We start from the raw sequence: 6,000 nt of genomic DNA, 5'->3' as shown, positions 1-6,000 counted from the left end.
GTGTGCCACCACATCCAGCTTCTGCCTAAGTTGTCCTCAAATCACAATCCTCCCATACTCAGCCTCCCACATAGGGAACTTTTTCTGCCCCATAGATATTAAAATATTTAAAGACGTATTTTATTTCTTGCATTTCCTAAAAGTGATTACAGGCATATTAGATGTTAATTTCTGTAACATTATACTTCAAGTCTTCTAGAAAAGCTCCTTTGCTTAGCAAAAATAAAAATAAAAAAAATCCTTTCTTGTCATCCAAGCCTAGTTTGTCCAATATGGTAGCCAATAGTCACAAGCACCTGGGGACATTTAACATGTGACTTAATTTTATTTTATTTTCTGTTGATTTACCTTAAAAGTTTTAAACAAGGGCTGGGAAGGTGGCTCAGTGGTAGAGCGCTTGCCTTGCATGCTTGAGGCCCTGGGTTCGATTCCTCAGCACCACATAAGCAAAAAGAAAAAAAAGCCGGAAGTGGCACTGTGGCTCAAGTGGTAGAGCGCTAACCTTGAGCTGAAGAGCTGAGGGACAGCACCTAGGCCCATAGTTCAGGCCCCACGACTGTACCCCTCCCAAAAAAGTTTTAAACAAGCCAGGAGCTAGTTTCTCATGCCTATTAGTAGTCCTAGCTACCCAGGAGGATTATATCTGAGGATTGTGGTTCACAACCAGTCTGAACAGGAAAGTCCATACAACTCTTATCCCCAATCAACCAGAAAACCAGAAGTACAGCTGTGTGTCAAAAGTGGTAGAACATTAGCCTTGAGTGAAAGAGCTAAGAGACAGTACCTAGGCCCTGCGTTGAAGTCCAACTAAAATAGAACCAATCTAAAGATTTTTATTGAACTTAGCTCTGGTTTTCATAGTACATTATTTCTTTTAAACTGTTGAAGATTTAGCACCTAAATTAGGCTGCTGAAAATCCATTATCCGTACTGCAGGTTTAATATAAAAATAATGAAAAGCATCTTAATGTTGTACTGGTAATTTATAGAAATAGTAACACTTGCAATCAGTTGAGTTGAAGAAAATAGTCTACTGAAATTATTTTTCTATGTATCTTTTCAAATTTACAAAAAGGTGCTAGAAGGTTTAGATAAAATCTAATGAGACATGGTATCTCTAAGCCACTATTTCTGTTTAGTTCAGCTCATTTTACAACCTAGGAATACCAACTGAGTGATGTTCTAAACTTTATAATAAAGATTCTAACAAATTTACCCTTCCCACAGACAGTATTTAAACACTGAGCCAAATAGAGGATAAAAGATTTTAATTTGGGGCTGGGAAGATGGCTCAGAGGTAGAGCGCTTGCCTTGCAGGCCTGAGGCTCTGGGTTCGATTCCTCAGCACCTTATAAGCAAAAAAAGAAAAAAGCCGGAAGTGGCACTGTGGCTCAAGTGGCAGAGCGCTAGCCTTGAGCTGAAGAGCTGAGGGACAGCGCCCAGGCCCAGAGTTCAGGCCCCACGACAGGACCAAAAAGAAAAAAAAAGATTTTAATTTTTGTTCCCATACCTGGGCTTGAACCTGGGCACTGTCTCTTAATTTTTTCACTTTTTTCACTCAAGGTTGGTCCTCTACCACAGCTCCATTTCCAGCTTTTTGGTGGTCAACTGGAGAGAAAAGTCTCATAGACTTTCCTGCCTGGGTTGGCTTTGAATTAAGATCCTTAGACCTCAGCCTTCTGAGTAGCTGGGATTATAGGTGTGAGCCACCAGCATTCAGCCACAAAGGACTTATGAAGACCTTAGAAATGGCCAAAATGATATTTTTTTAAAGAGAGAAGTAGTTGGACTATGGGAGAAGGAACTTTTCTGGATTTAATCCTACCCAAGGCATCACTTAATCTGCAGGACTCTGACTGGAAATAATTCAGAGAGTCCCAGGCAGGAGACCTGAAAGGATAAGGCTGGAGTAGGGGGTGGGGACCAAGGGGTTGGGGGCATTGGGGGGAGAGCCTGCCTGAGCTGCAAGAAGGTGACAGAAGCTGCTGGAACATAACATACAGGAAGCTGCAGGAAAGGGAGTCCTTCCCTCTGCATGTGAATGTCACACAGTGGGAAGCCCCAGGGTTCACAGACTAAAACATCTGTGAAGCTGAAGACACTAAGCAGAGATCTTACTGTCTATGCACTAGAAGAGACATATATACTAATAAAGCTGAAGACAAAAATCTTGAGCTGGCTTCAATGTATATGTGTGATATTTGTTGTTGAACTGGGTGCTATCCCTGAGCTTCTACTAGCTAGCTATCTACTACTTTGAGTCACACTTCACCACTTCTGAAAACATTGAACACTGTTTTGTGTGTGTGCCAATCCTATGGCTAGAACTCAGGGCCTGGGTGCTGTCCTTAAGTTATCTTACTCAAGGTTAATGATCTACCACTTGAACCACAGTAAAAGCAAAGTCATTTCTGGCTTTTCTGATGGCTACTTTGAGATAAGAGTCTCATGGACTTTCCTGCCCTGGCTAGCTTTGAATTATGATCCTCAGATCTCAGCCTCCTGAGTAGCTAGGATTACAGGTGTGAGCCACTGATGTCCAGCCTAAACTAAAAAACAAAAACAAGCAAAACACCACATACTCATTCTATTTTAGAATTAGATATTGATGATAGAAAGGTAGAAAAATTCAAGATCTGTGTCATTGTAAGGAGTTCATGTTAATGAACTGACTCTCACTTGGTTTGGAACAAAGAAAACATCCCTGCCCAGTCAGGATGAGAGAATGATGACCATGGAACATGTGATATGGAAGAGGAGCATAAGCCAGCCTTTATCATGAAAGATCACACTTAGACATTGATGGAAGCCGAATTCATATTACACAATCTCAATCTTAATCATGCTTGTCCTCTATTTCCATAGATAATAACAAAACCTTGCTTTATTATCCCGCACTCAATAAGGCCATCTAGGTTCCTATTTGAAGAGACTTTCATAGGTCTTTTGTTGTTGTTGTTGCCTGTAACTATGTATAAATATGAACCACATTTTACATAGAAAGACTTAGTTCAAAATGATGCAAAGCAGCAATGAGCAATTAGTGGAGCCAAAATTAGGATCTAGTTCTGATGAGCTCTCTATAGGATCTCACAATTTTGCCCTGGTAATTACTGCATTAGGAAACTCAACACTGCCCTCTAATGACAGAAAAGTCATTACAACCCAGAACTCCTGAATCACTAAGAGTAATTATCATCAGTGATTCAATTTTACTCTCCTTCCTTCTTTCCTTTGCTTCCCTAACTTCCTCTCCCTCATTCCCTTCTTCCCTTCTTTTGTCAGTAGTATGGCTTCAACTCAGGGCCTTATACTCTCCCTTAGTTTTTTTACTCAAGGCTGTCTCTCTACTACTTAAGCCACAGATCCACTACTGGCTTTATAGATTTTCCTACTTAGGCTGGCTTTGAATCACAATCCTCTAATCTCAGTCTCCTTAATACCTAGGATTTCAGGTTGAGCTCCTGGTTCAGAAATCTCATTAATTGGCCTTCTGGAAATTAACCACACTGTCTTTCCTTGTTACACATAAATTCAAGTGATTCTTTTCACACATCATGATCTGTGAAGACTAGTAAGAGAACTCCGAGTGTCACTTTTTCTTCTTTCTTAACTTCCCACTACTGAGAAATCCTTTCTAGCTAGCTTACCTTCTGATTACGTTGGGAATATATCTCACTTTAAATGAGCCTTAAAGTGAGATTCTTGTTTGACTGAAGTCTTGGATTACATAAAGTTAATTGTTTAGGAAAAAAGATTATCCAATATGGTGGCTTTGATAATTTGGAGATTTCTTCTGGCTGCTCATGGAGTATAGAGGTGAGCTGCCTGTGATAGAAGCCCTATGATTATTCTGTGTGGTTTGGTTTGGTTTTCATGCCAGTACTAGGGCTTGAACTCAAGGCCTGGGCACTGTCCCGGAGCTTTTTTCCTTAAGTCTAGCACTCTATCAGTTGAACCACAGCTCCACGTTCAGGACTTCTGCTGGTTAATTTGAGATTTCTCATAGCTTTTTCTCCTCAGTCTGACTTTGAACTTCTACCCTCAAATCTCTGCCTCCTGAATAGCTAGGATTACAGACATGAGCCACCAGCAACAGTCTTGGTTTAGTATACATTGGAACCATAGTCCAAAAAAGCTCTTCCTCCACATAATTCCTATTAATGAGCCCATAGCTTCCTATATGCTTTTGTATATATGTCTATGTTTCTCTCTCTATACATATACATATCTATATACATGTATATATGTATGTACATGTATATATGTGTGTATACATATATACACATATATATGTAGTATATATACACAATTAGCCAGTCTTGGGGCTTGAACTTTGGGCCTGGGTGCTATCTCTGAGCTTCTTTTACTGAAGGTGAGCCCTCTACCACTTGGCCACAGTGCCACTTCCAGTTTCTTAGTGGTTGATTGGAGATAAGTATCTCATGGGGACTTTTCTGCCCAGGCTAGCTTCAAATGGCTATCCTCAGATCTCAGCCTCCTCAGTAGCTAGGATGACAGGCATGAGTTACTGGCACCTGGCCTTACATGCTTCTTTATAGCTTCCCAATCATTTGACTTAAGTAAAATGACTCTTTAGACTGTAGAGGGACATTTCATTAAAAAATTTTGATCAAATATTAGCATCCTCACACTAGCTAATTCGGAATAGATGAGGACTCAGTAAAGATCAAATTTTTAACCCTTGTTAGCACATCTCAGGTCCCTCACCATTGTCTTGCTATCTCTTCCTTGAACACACACAAAGGGAGCACTGTCCATCTTCTCTTCTGTAGCTACTGTGTCAGCAGTGCATCACATCCTTCCTGAATTATCCCAGTAAAACCTCATTGGTGTTCTCCCAGGTCAAGCCTCCCCTTCAACAACTCCTTCCCTCACAGATACACACAGAGTTTGTACCACATCAGGGAAATGTATTCTGTGAAAATATAGTGCTACTGACTTGTATGTTGGCCCATTATACCTCCCTCAGAGATGCCTACCATTCCTACTGGAATCAAGACAAGATGGAAGATTGGAGAAAGGAGTTTATGGAAGGGATGGAGATGCCACATAATTGTAGGTCCTTTCCTACCACTGCCTGAGGAACACATCATACAAGGTTTCACTGGATCCATGCAAATTCTTTCTAATAAGACAAAGGGGAACTGCAGATGGACTTGGTCAGCTCCATAAATGTAAGACATATCTATTATATAGCTAAGTCCCAAAGTAGAGATTTCATGGATGATCTGTACAAAAAGATGCTATTTAAGAATGCAAGAGGAAGTGTTGTGTTGCAAAGTAAAACAGAAAATGATGCTCTTCCCTATAGATACACACTTGGAGATGTACTAGGCATGGTGCATATTGACAATTCAGAAAACTCCAGCAATAGAGGGGCTGGGAAGGTGGCTCAGTGGTAGAGCGCTTGCCTTGCATGCTCGAGGCCCTGGGTTCGATTCCTCAGCATCACATAAGCAAAAAGAAAAAAGCCGGAAGTGGCGCTGTGGCTCAAGTGGTAGAGGGCTAGCCTTGAGCTGAAGAGCTGAGGGACAGCACCCAGGCCCAGACTTCAGGCCCCCAAACCGGACCCACCCCCCCAAAAAAGAAAACTCCAGCAATAGAAAAAGAATGTCACTTTGCCTGACATGATTCTCAGCACTTCCTGAGAAACTGATCAAAGAACTGAATTTCCCCTTTTATCTCTTCATAGACTACTCCCCAGGGAGTTCACAACACCTGGATTTGGACAGACTGAGAGATGACACCAGAATGACAAGGGACCATTATCACTGCATTGACACCACCACTTGGATTTTGTCCCTATAGGACCTGTCCCCTTTCCTGCCAGGACTTCAGCTCTCTTGTAAACAGAATAAAAGGTCAGAATCATTGGACGTCCATGTAGCTTTCTTTGCCAGACTGGTTTTTGGGAGTTTGTGTTTCTGTCCATCCAGAAGAGAGAGTTACTATGGATGAAGTTGCCAACTCTGTTTA

Source organism: Dipodomys merriami, unplaced genomic scaffold, assembly GCF_024711535.1.
Source record: "Dipodomys merriami isolate MVZ:Mamm:240054 unplaced genomic scaffold, mDipMer1.0.p SCAF_1172, whole genome shotgun sequence".
Lineage (NCBI taxonomy): Eukaryota > Metazoa > Chordata > Mammalia > Rodentia > Heteromyidae > Dipodomys > Dipodomys merriami.
Note: the sequence above shows the minus strand (reverse complement) of the source record.